Raw genomic sequence first — 12,769 nt, 5'->3', positions numbered from 1 at the left:
TTATTTCTGGAAAATGATTCATTTTGATGACTGTTAGCGTACAGTAAGCAACCAGTCATTGACTGATTTAACTTAATATTTGGCAGACATGTGATTCTTCATTAGTTTCTGCCTAAACCTGACTCGTGTTTTGAAGCATTCCTGGACCTGGGGGGACCAAACCTGCCAAGTTGTCATTTCCTATGATATAATCTATCATAAGCAAGGGCAGCTGTAGTATACTGCACAAATATGCAATAAAGGAAAGCTACTACTCTCTATATAAATTACATGTTTATGTTTGTGTTTATTTCATTTAGAAAGGGTCAGTGCATATTAATTAACATGATCACTTAAGTCATGTAAATGTGCCAGATTTAGCCATACAGGCTCATTTTCATCTGCAGTCCCTGTCAGGTTGATGATATATTTGTATACAAGAAAAAGACATTAAAACAACATACAAAAGCACACAAGCACAGATAAAAGCGGATTGATAGCATGTCCATATAAGAGCACATAAGCACAGAGCAAGCATATAACCATAGACAAAGCACACAGTAAGGAACATCAGCAAAAACAAGACATAAGCACTATTAATAAAACAATGACATCACCATAAAACCAAAACACATTAAGGAAAGCGTACAATACAAAAGCACATAAGCCCTAACATACAGTAAGAAAACAAGGACATAACCACTAATTCAGGTCATGACAACATGTTTGATTGTCCAGTGACCACCATTTTATTGATTTGGAGAATGATGTATAGATACAATGTTCCTGGTGTGTGCTGCTGGATTGGAAAAGGCTGACTGTCCAAAGCTGCTCTTTCTCGGTGGTATTTTACATACACCCCAGAGGTAGATCTGGTAGATGAGTTCTGATTTTGTTTAGAATTCATGGAGAGGAGGCGGTGCCAGGCCATGAAGAATTTTGTATTTAATATACAAATAAAATATCTGCAAATTTGATCATATTTTCCCAATTTAAAAAAGTCATATTTCATAAAAATTTTGCAATGATGATATGAATTTGACTTTTCATCCAATGTTTTGAGTGCCTGTTTAAACAGTCTCTCTCCTGGATTTGCCTGTCTGAGTCCAGCTGGTCAGACTGTAGTTAACATGTGAAAAAAAATCATTGCATTGAAGTACAACTTTGAGGCCTCCATCATAAGGTTGCTCCTGATGTGTCTAAAATTGAATTTGAGTCTGTTCACAGCTTTTTTGACTTGTGTTTTGAATGTGAGCTGTGAATCTACTACTATGCCTCGATATGTAAACTCATGCACTACCGTTAATCCTCTTCCTGCTACTGTAACGTCGGGATCTGGATCTCTATTTACAGACTTTGAGGAAAACATACATGCAGTAATGCAATGCAACATAAATGAGTGAAACGTTAACCCTAATATTACACTCTAGGTTTCCATGTTTTACAACATTTTGAAGTAAAATAGTTAGACAGCACAGTGTTTGACATTGACTGTAGCTGCCCACAAAAGTCATGCAATGGCTTCTGCAGGGGTACAGCAACACCACTTGGACAAATCACATTGAGAAATGCAGCGTTCTATAGTATTAGAACTGGTAGTGATAGCAATGGCAATTTGTTATGTTGTTTATAATTATGCTTACGTTTGCTAATGATTATTTCTGATGGCATTGCACAGTTGCCTGTGCTAGCAAAGCATTTTTTCCTCTTAATTAGGCTTGTATGTTTTTTTTATCAGTATGTTGGGTGGTTGGGGCCTACATTACACAACATTATTATCATGTTAAAAAAGTTTTGTTGTACAAATTTTAGCATGCATGATGAATTAAAAAAGAAAACTAATGGGAACATTTCATGCATAGTTTCAGGCTATACAAGTCTCGCTACACACCACTGAGCCCATCAGCCTTTGTGAAGGTGCTCCGAGAAACCAGTAGGAGTTGCTAGTGTAGTGTTAAGGACATACTCCCTCACTGGCTTCCCACTCTGGAACACTGACAGTAACATTTGTTGAGCGATAATTTTTGGCCTTTCTATGGATCTGTGTAGCACTGAGTTATTATAGGTGACCAAGCACGTAAACAGTCCTGATGTTGCTGGATGCTAGATGTGCAGCATCAGCTGGTTTTGTAATTGAAGATGCTATAGTCTTATGAAAGTTCAGTCAGTGTATTGTCAAGAAGAGCAGATGCACACTACTGCATTGCTATGCACAACTATGGCTGTCTAATACTGTGTGTTTAATTAGCATCACTCAGACTTAATAAATCCTCAATTGTCATGCAAAGTAATATACCCTACTTGCACAGTGTTTGCCAGCAAAGACAAAAAACTCTTTAAAGCTTATGAAAGGTAAAGTAAGCCCAACAATATCCGCAACGTGATTTAAGTTTTGGCCCACTTGTGTTGTGTTGTTGTTGGGTTTCTCTGTGCTCCAGTCCCAGCCTAAGAGCCTCAAACGAGAGACTGCTTGCAAGATCTCAAAATAAAGCCCCCTATGTTTTTGCCAAATTCATCAAGACAAGTTTTAATCTCTATTGGTACTGAGATATGCATGGTTGGATTGAGGGAATTGTTGACATTACAAACCTTGTCTAACACCAGACTGCTGGTAGTGCAGTGTTTTTGTAACATGAAAAACAATGACGGCACAAAATATTTAATTCATGTGTTGACTTAGCCCTGACATTTAGAAAATCCCTCGCCTGTTTCTTGGTACGTAAATGCAGCACACAAGCTTCCAGCTGGTTGATGGCTACTGTTTATGATTGTGACTTTGAAGGTATACCTGTTTACATTATGCAGGACTCTTAAGAGCCAGATACTGTATTTACAGTGTTGACAGGGACAGTTGAGGCGAGTGTTGTCCCTGAAGACAGAATGAGAAATAGACAGCCTGCCCTGTAGAGATGCTCCTCCAGATCAACAACAAACACACCTTATTCTTACAGTAGATTCTTTGTTCTTCCTTCTATAGACATCGATTGTGTAGTTGTTGTGTGCTGCATCTCTCTCACTTATGTTTAATTTTTAATTTTATATACTTTATTAATCCCCGAGGGGAAATTCAATTTTTTCACTCTGTTTGTCAATTACACACAGGTCCGAACACACACATGCACAAACAGGACCTATACATGCACTAAGTGGAGAGATGTCCATGCCCATGACAGGCGCTCAGAGCGGTTGGGGGGTTCGGTGCCTTGCTCAGGGGCACCTTGGCAGTGCCCAGGAGGTGAACTGGCACCTCTCCAGCTACCAGTCCACGCTCCAAATTTTGGTCCGGACGGGGACTTGAGCAGGCGACCCTCCGGTTCCCAACCCAAGTCCCTATGGACTGAGCTACTGCCCCCCCCCCCCCCCCCACATACTTAATAAGCTGTCTTGTATTGAGATTTACTTCTCTTCTTCATCTGCTTCTGTGTAAACTTGGCCAAAGCTGCAAGACACACACAAGGAGGCTCAGCAGAGATAAATCACATAATCATTCCTCTTATTTCCTTTTTATGAATATTACTTTTAAGTCAATAGCTCCTCCTGTGTGGCTGAACTGTCTATATCTTGTACACAAGCCGAGATTAAATGAATGGTAGTAACTGGCTGTCTAAAAAAAAAAGGCAATGCATTTTCCTCCAAAGTACAATTCCAGAAAATTGAAATGATACAGTACTCACTAGAAAGCCAACAATTTCAGGTTGGATTCTGAATGTAAAAGTCCTTGGTGCCAGTGAATTGTGATTATATGCAGATGTGCCATTCTTTGTTAATGCTACATGGATTAATGAATGCCCTATTATTGTCATAACAGCCAGGCTCTGAGACAGGTAATTAAGAGCGTGGTGGAGCGGTGGGGGGTGAAGTTCATGGGCCTCATAATTCTTCATTATATCCGCAAAGCAGATATTTTCCGCTAAGTAATGTCCTTTCTATAATTAAATGTGGTACTTATCATGAAAACTGAAGTTCAACCAGCACGCAAACACATACTTTTTCTATTTCACTCATTCTTGTGAACTGGGGTAAAACCCCTTTTAGTTTTTTTTTTTTTTTTTTTTTTCCCCTTGAACTGGAAAATATATTTCAAAAGATCAAAGTCTCAACTATTAAACCTCGTAATGGGCCAGCCTGCCACTGATTTAAGTTTTGCTTAAGTAACATACATGATGGATGTCAGAGATAAGATTAGAGATGTACCGATACCACTTTTTCCTTCCTGATACCGATTCCGATCCCTGAACCTTAGGTATCTGCCAATACCGAGTACTGATCCGATACCAGCGCGTAAAATAAAAATGGATGGGATATGAATTGTTGTATGTCTCAACTCCTAAAACTCTATGTAAAATATTAAGAAATAAATACATAATAGTAGAATGAATGCCATAAAACTTTTTTTTATTTATTATTATGAAGTGCAGCCACACAATTTGGTAAAAAAGACACTTTAAAGGCTACAGTAGAATGCTTTTTAAACTCCACTCTGTTTCCGTTTCGTTTGCCTGTAGCGTGCGTATGCGTAATGACGTGAGGCATTACGTGGTATCGGATTGGTCATAGGCTGTACTCGTCGATACCGCATTTATCGGTACAACTCTAGATAAGATCTAACAGAGTTGATCAAAATATTCATTTTAAAACCGGAATTCTTATTTCATTTTGATTTAGAAAAGCTACAGAGTTGATCTGTTATAATTGCGACACACCCGATAGCAGTATAATATAGTGACTTTATCATAAAGTAGAAAGTGTTCAAGTACCTGAGCAGCATTCCCGCCGTTTTGGAAACTGGGAAGTGAAACAGGAGTTGTTGGGATGTAGCTGACCCCTTTATGCCTGACTAAATTATGTTTTTGTAGAAATCTGACAGAGTTGACAAAAATCTGGGACACATATTTAAAGGGCTGACATTTTCACAAATAAGTAAATAAAATAAAGATGAGTAACAGTACATTTTTATACCAATGTTATCAGTATGTACTGTTAGTTAAAGTATGTTTAAAGTTAGAAAAAAAGTTTAAAAATTAAAGCAGATCAAAATATTTTTGAAATATGTATTTGATATATTTGTAAATCCTTTAAAAATCATGTTTCACCCCCCAGAAACAGAATTTGTGCATTGACAAGTTATAATTTTTTTTTTTTTTGGTAGATGATTTGTCCCAATTCTCAAGTTGTGTGTTTGTTTCCTTTTTCACAGGACAGCAATCTGTCCATAAATGTAGTTGTAGTGAGTGTCTTGGTTAACTTATTTCCCCCTGCTTTCAGACTTAATGCTAAGCTAAGCTAACTGTCTCCTGGCTACAGTTTCATAATGAATGAACAGATTGTGGTATCTAGCCTCTCATCTTATTCTGGGCAAGACAGCCAATTAGTGTTTTCCCAAAAATGTCAAACAGTTTGCCATACTTAGTGTTTCATTAACATTAACCAAGTCATTCTTAGAGAAAAATTAGGGTTTTGTGTTGTTTTTGGAAAGCACTGAAACCACCAATTTTATCTTTTAGGTAAGAGACCTCAGCACCATAGATAAGTCTTAGGCGGTTGGAGGAAGATATACCACTGCCACTGGGAGAGGCCATTTTGGAGGCAGAGAAAAGCACCATATGGCCTCAACAGAGATGCTGTGTACTTTATATATTGACAATTTATCTGCAAGATGGCCAAAACACCAAATGGGATTTCTACACTTGGCAAAATGTTATAGGACTTAAGGAACCACCTAAGCAGTTGTTTTAATTTGACACTTGGGCTGCACTTTCTGAAATAAATCATAGCTGCAGTATAACCCAAAAACATGCTCTGTGTCCTGCTTGAACGTTTTCTTTTTGGACAGGCATACTGGATGTAGCACTTGGCAGTGTTGCTGCTGTGAAAGCAGCTACTTGCATTCAAACTCTGTCCATCTCTTTGCTTCTTATTTCTCATATTTTCACTCCCACTCTCCTATTCTGTTCCTTTGCTGCTTCCCCTCTGCCTTTTCCTTTTTCATGTTCCCATTCTCACCCTGTGTCTATCATCTCCTTTTCTCTCCCTCTCCCCTTCTCTCTTGCTCCCCTCTCTTTTCTCTTGTTTCCTTTGAAGTGCTAAACAATGAGAGGGCTACACTCCCTGTTAAGCTCGTAGGGAAATCCAGGCTGAAACTGCATGGCACAGTGCAGCGAAGCAGAATCTTGTCCTCGGGACCACAGGGGGATGGGAGGGGTGGAGGCAGCATCAGAAGTATAGTCAGCATGCGGTGACAGTGACAATGGCTGCACAGAGCCTTGATCCTCCAAGCCATCAGCAGACTACACCAGCACAGCACGGATGATGAATGCTATGACTCATTTCAAGAGAACATGCCCATCCGGGCCTGCTGCTCTGATTGTTAACAACTGTCCATTTCTTGACAGAACATGTACAAGACTATCAGGCTGTAATTGTGGAGACCAGAAGAGTTGCATGTCAGGGCCCTATTGACTATAATTATTGAGTTTCATTAGTGCAGCATGTCAGCGTAGAGGAGAAAGACAATCAGTCGTCCTTCCATTGTCTTTGTACTCCCCTTCTGTCTTTTTCCCCATGTATGCAGCCACAGACACATCCATGCAGTGATGAATGCTATTCATTACTAAAGGATGGAATGGGAAATGAAGCAAAATGAGTGCTTTGGGAAGCAATCTGTGACTGGGGCATATACTATCGTCTGCCGAAGCATCTGAGACGTGTTTATCCACTCCCACGTTTCCTTGAAGCTATATCTCATAGTTGCTCGCCTTTTTGCTGTGTGCACCTCCCTTTGAAATCTGATACGGCCTCTCTCCTCTCCAATTTCCTCCTTTCTATCTGTGTCTTTCTCTCATATTCATACACACTAATGCCAACGCTGCATGATGTTCTTTTATGTGGCCCTTGATGAATTTCTTGAGTCAATCTGCCTCATAGAGCAAGCGCCATAATTCACCCTCCATCAACCACCCTTAATGCAAGCAAATGCCTTCCTCCTCTTCATAATGACATGACTGATTCCACATAGGGATTTGTGATGACAACTTGACATTTCACATTTATTTTCATGAATCGAGAATTTTATTGAGTTCATATCTGTGTGGAAAAAGCATATGTGGCACATTTGCCTTTTTCTTTGCCTATAAATACCTGCAGCGGTGTTTGTGAAGCATGTGGGTAGAAGATTGCTTCATTCTCAGTGGGGCTCTGCAGTTTCACCTAATGGCTGTTTAATTTGTTTGATTGCTCTGATGAGGTGAACAAGTCTTAAGGTCTCTCCATGCTGATAGAATTGCCTGAATTCTTAAGTTCTCTGCAGGTCATTTCACTCCATTAGAAACGCAATCTGGTAATTGCTGAGCCTATACTGAAAATTATCTGTGGAGGGTTTGAAAGACTGGAGTCACAGTGCAGGTCATTGATAATTTTATGCATGCATTAATTTCAGAATTGATTAGTTAATAAGACAATGTTCTTATGTCAACACAATTGTCCTGACATTACATGAGTAATATTAATGTGAACCTTGGAAACTACCCTTTTAGAGACTGATCTTATATTAGTCCTGCATAACGTTTCATGGTGCAGTGGTTAGCATTGTCGCCTCACAGCAACCGGGTTCATGGTTCGAAAGTGATGTGGCGGTTCAGGAGTTTGCATGTTCTCCCTGTGTCAGCGTGGGTTTTCTCCAGGTACTCCAGCTTCCTCCCACAGTCCAAAGACATGCAGGTTAATTGGTGACTCTAAATTGGGCGTAGGTGTGAATGTGAGTGTGAATGGTTGTCTGTCTCTATGTGTCAGCCCTGTGATAGTCTGGCAACCTGTCCAGAGTGTACCCTGCATCTTGCCTAATGTCAGCTGGGATGGGCTCCAGCCCCCCCACAACCCCCAGCAGGATAAGTGGCTCCAGAAAATGAAGGGATGAATGACATTTCATACTCACACACTCAATTACTGTAAACTTTGTTCTGGGAAAGGTATGATTAACTAGCAAGGGGAAACTTTGCCAATACTCAACGATGTCTGTGTCACGCTGGGTGAAGCAAATCACATAAGTTTGCTTTATTCAAGAGGGGTTTCTCTTTGGCTGGCAAACAGGTGCTGAGCTCTGGGAGCTAGTGGCACGGGGGGTGCCTTGACACCATTCAATCACACACGCTGCATTGACACAGAGCTGGTTGAAAGTTGGCAAAGTATCCCTTTAAGATGGAGGACAACCGTCTTTGTGACTTAATGCAGGAAAACCAATGTCAGGCAGGTGTGACTGTAATAATAATGATATTAATAATTAATTTTATTCATAGGCGCCTGTTGGAGCACTCAAGGACACCTTTCAAGACACAGCATATATCCATAGATCATAAATTCAAACAATTCTGTAATAAACAATAAAAGTTGATAAAAGCAGAGCGGCTGAAGGCTCTAGAACCCATGGTAGTCAAGCAGGCAGATGTATGGGAGTGTGTGTAGTTAAGAAGGAGTTCTGTAGCTGGCAGCCACTAAAGGCTCACAGCATAGATACGTCTATTCCAAATGTTGTAAAAATAACTGCCTTCATATTTTCTTTGCATTTTTTATGTTGCCGTAGATATAGCCAATAGATGGCACTAGAGGCCAGAGTCAGAAGTTTTAGACAACAACAAATGAGGCGACGTGGAGGAGGTGGTATAATATAGCTTTTAATGGAGGCAGCATTAAAGACAAATGATTACAGCGCAACGTGGCAGAAGAATTCTTCTCACTATATTACCCACTCATTCTGTTCTGCAATTTTTTAAACGTCTTCTTCGTGTCCTGTGATTGTTTCTGGCTTGGACTATGCTACACTGCCCCTATGAACTTTGGTGGTACTGCCCCGTTTTGTCCATATCCATCAGCTTTCAGAAACCTGCATAAATAACGACAAAATGACAACAGACTACAAACAGAAGGCTCTGTCCGTCTCCGTATATGTATCTAACTTTGAGTAAAAATGAGCCTTAAGAAGATGGGACTTCTGAGATGCTCCATGTAGTCAAGCTGCCCGGCAGTAGTTGATCAAAATAGCTCCAACATGCAAGCTAACTGTTCCTCTTACAGAATTATCTCTATCTCCGTCTCTGTCTCTGTTAAAAGGAAGTTATGGAGTTGTTGAATATCATTGTCCTGCTGATGGAGCTACGCTACCTGGTCTCACTTGTTTCCACATTATGTGCAAAGCAAGGCTAAACAGCAGCATGTTGGACTGCCATAGAAAAAAATAATTTGATGCTGTTTCCAAAAGATCATTGTCAACATCAAGGTTGAGTTTTCAGGTTCGTCTTTCAGACAGTTAATTCAAACTCTAACGCAAACGGCATACACAATAGAGAAAACAAAGACATCTCTCTTTGTGCCTAGTCATAAAAAGTGATGACAGACTAGATCTTTACAGGCAACTCAGATGTGTGTTGCAGCAGTTATGATGTTATGTGGCTCAGTTTACTTTTACACAACTCCGTGACATTTCTTTCAGAGTCTCCAGTGTACTGTGTCTGAAAGGGTTCAGCATCGGTCCAGGAAACAAGATTTGAATCGGATAAAAGACAAATCAGCCAGACTGATAATGCCAATGTTCCAGCCAAGCTGATAATCATCATAAAGGTATCAGGAAAATATCACCCAGGATCCACCACATTATAGTTCATAACCTCGCACACCAAAAGACTGCTCTCCATCTTTGTTCAAGACAAACTCTGCTGTTTGTAGGGCAGCTACTGTAAGCATGACCACACAGTGTAATGAAGACTGACAGGAAACGTGGGAGACTGAAAGGATATTACCTGAGAATGAGATTACGAATTACACTCATATTCACAAATAATTGAAGAGATGATTGCGCTGCAGTTCACTCAGACATGGCTGGCCTCTGCATTTGTTTTTATGTAGATGTTATGGATTGTCTTACATAACGTGTGTTATGGCTCTAACACTTTCCTTCTTTTTGCTTTACAGGTGTGTATGTGAATTTAACTAAAGGGCGAGATGTGGTGTGATCACGGGAACTCATATCAGGTATTTCGTTTACTTTTTGGTGGTTTGTGTAACCTGTAAAAGATTCAGTCTGTGTGTTTCTGTTGCATGCATGTATGTGTGCATTAGTGGACTCAGAGCAGGACATCCCAGAGACATACTAAATCGGACAGGATGGACCGTAGAGGTTTTTAAAGCCTTGCTTTTTTATGTTTTATTGATGTACCTAAGATGATTCGCCCTGACATTTGCTGATGCTCTCTGTCTCAAGCAAATCTCTTGCCATCATAAAACAGCTTGTCCCAGGTCCAGTTAGTAAATGTTTAAGGGGTCCCTCCATCAGTGTTGACCAGTGTCCAAGGCCCTGGGTTCTGTTGTCTTTAGAGTAAGAATGTTACTGTTATTAGGGACTAGCAAGGTCTACTCTTACTTTTAAAGGTATATGCTGCAGGATTACACTCCCCCCAGCAAAAGTGAAAGTAAAAGCCAGTCCCAGATTTACTCTCGTTTGGTGTTTCGTCTGACTTTATTTGCATTTTTTTGTAGTGTTGTGTCTCTTGGATGCCTGTTGCTTAAAGTCTGGCACCTGGTCCCTACCTTTTTATAAGCCCCGATTTTGCGTGAGTGCTGTAGATGTACACGCCCATAAATGTCCCAAGCACAGAAAATAAAAAGAAAATAAGAAGTTACAGGCAGAGGGCAGAGTCTCTGTAAAAAAATACACATTTCTTGCAGGTCCTGTAGGGTTGCCACCTTCAGTGTGTTACCCCCAAATTCCACCAGATGCATGTGGATTGCGTCTGCGCTCAGGAACGGCAGCGGGGCCTATATGTTTCAATTCTAGTCAATGTGTGTGCTTCCACCGGCTGCGGTTGTGCTGCGTTCCGGCTCCGTCACAGCTGCGGCGCTCCCAGAGCCCTCCGCAACAAATACGCAGGACTTCTATTTTTGCCGGACGCTGGAGCACAACGCAGGAAGTCGTGCACAGAAACAAAATTAATTTTAATTTTCAAAATAAAATACACAGTGTTCACGGCGGATCATATTTCCCTGCACTACACCTTGAAAACGTCATAATGGGCGGAGGCAGGCCTGAACTCAACAGGTCAGAGGGTTTCAGACATCATTTCACCCCGTTGACACCATGGATGAGGAAATGTTAATCATGGAGGTGCACCAAGATGTCTTCCTACTACTCCTCTGGAGATCTCATGGGTCCTCGTTACTCCCTCTGTCTGGTGGAGCTGCACTGCTCCGCACAGCAAACGCAGCTGGTGGGTGTTGACGGACGGTGGAACAGGCAGCGGATAACCAGCACAGCCGTTGTGCAATAGACACGCATCCAGTGGAATTCCGGCGTTAGAATAAGGGACATTTTGGTAGTGGTCCCATGCCCCGGGGGAAAGAAATCAAGAGGCGGTCTGAGGGTCCTCCCTGATGAGATTTTGAGTGTCACACACACTTCATTTCCTGCATACTGGCTATTTTTATGCACCAATTTTTGTTTTTTATGTATCAAGATTAAAGTCGTGTGCTACTTTGAATATGAATGTAAAGGGGAAAAAAGAGTCAATTGTAGTAAACAGTTACATCGGTTAAATTAAATGTCTGTGACCTGATGTCTGCATCCTCAATAAAAAACTATTTGGTAAATTTTGAGGGAGCAAGACAGAGAGGGCTTTATGCAGAATCCTGAAGTTAAACCTTTTAAGAACTTTTGAAAGAAACTTTTCATAGCCTACACTTTAAGACCTCATTGCCACTTCAGTGAGCATGCTAACGGTGGTCCTGAGCGTCGAAGTCAATGTAACCATGGCAACGATGATGCTGAGTGACAGACCTGTCGCTCTGTGACATTCTCCTTCACAAATTCCATCCATCCATTTTTGGACCCGCTTATCCTCTTGAGGGTCGCGGGGGGGCTGGAGTCTATCCCAGCTGACATTGGGTGGAGGCGGGGTACACCCTGGACAGGTCCCCAGACTATCACAGGGCTGACACATAGAGACAGACAACCATTCACACCCACGGACAATTTAGAGTCACCAATTGACCTGCATGTCTTTGGTCTGTGGGAGGAAGTACCCAGAGGAAACCCATACTGACACGGGGAGAACGTGCAAACCCCGCACAGAAGGTCTCCGTCCTAGGATCGAACCAGGAACCCTCTTGCTGTGAGGCGACAGTGCTAACCACCACACCACCGTGCCTTCACAAATTGGGATGTACTATTTCTCTGAAACTCTATTGGTTTAATGTTTCTCATGTCTTTGCACGCATGTGAAAACATAGTTGCTACAGTAAAACAGTGTGTGCGCAGAAATATGACTCACAACAGGATGCACCAGTTACTTGTCAAATACAGAACTATTCTGTATTTTAAGGGACTGGTGGCAACCCTGGTCATGAGTGATGATTCAGAGGGATTACTAATGTATGAGTCAATACATTGTTTTCAGGAGAATCCTGCATAGTATATCTTTAAAGCTAGGACAGGAAGTAGACTCCAAAACAAAAACCAAACATTTGGGCTGCTGTGACTCAACCACACAGCCTTACGCTAAAAACTGCTGAAAATGGCTAAGACCTGCATGAAGCCGCAGCCTGTGGAGTACATTTCCAGTTGGATTCACAGTTCTAGTAACCATTTACCATTGCAGGGAATTATTTTTATTCAGTGTCACAAATGGAAAGTGGATACGCACAGGTGTGTTTGGCCTTGACATTGAGGACTCCATTCAGGGATTTCTAAGACACTTTGACTCAACAACTTGATATTCCCCACCTTCAATGTGATCTCAGCACAATCTCA

General features: G+C 41.2%; 1 protein-coding gene across 1 annotated transcript in view; it reads left to right on the top strand.

The window, feature by feature from the left end:
• The window catches only part of LOC117248417 (protocadherin-15-like), a 335,851-nt gene that overhangs the window by 41,810 nt on the left and 281,272 nt on the right, over nt 1-12,769 (top strand). The window contains exon 2 of the mRNA XM_033613476.2: nt 9,940-9,999. The gene's annotated coding sequence lies outside the window, so the exon portion shown is untranslated. The remainder of the gene's footprint in view (nt 1-9,939; nt 10,000-12,769) is intronic.

The sequence above is a fragment of the Epinephelus lanceolatus genome, chromosome 17 (assembly GCF_041903045.1).
Source record: "Epinephelus lanceolatus isolate andai-2023 chromosome 17, ASM4190304v1, whole genome shotgun sequence".
Taxonomy (NCBI): domain Eukaryota; kingdom Metazoa; phylum Chordata; class Actinopteri; order Perciformes; family Serranidae; genus Epinephelus; species Epinephelus lanceolatus.
Note: the sequence above shows the minus strand (reverse complement) of the source record. Positions and strands in the feature narration are given on the sequence as shown.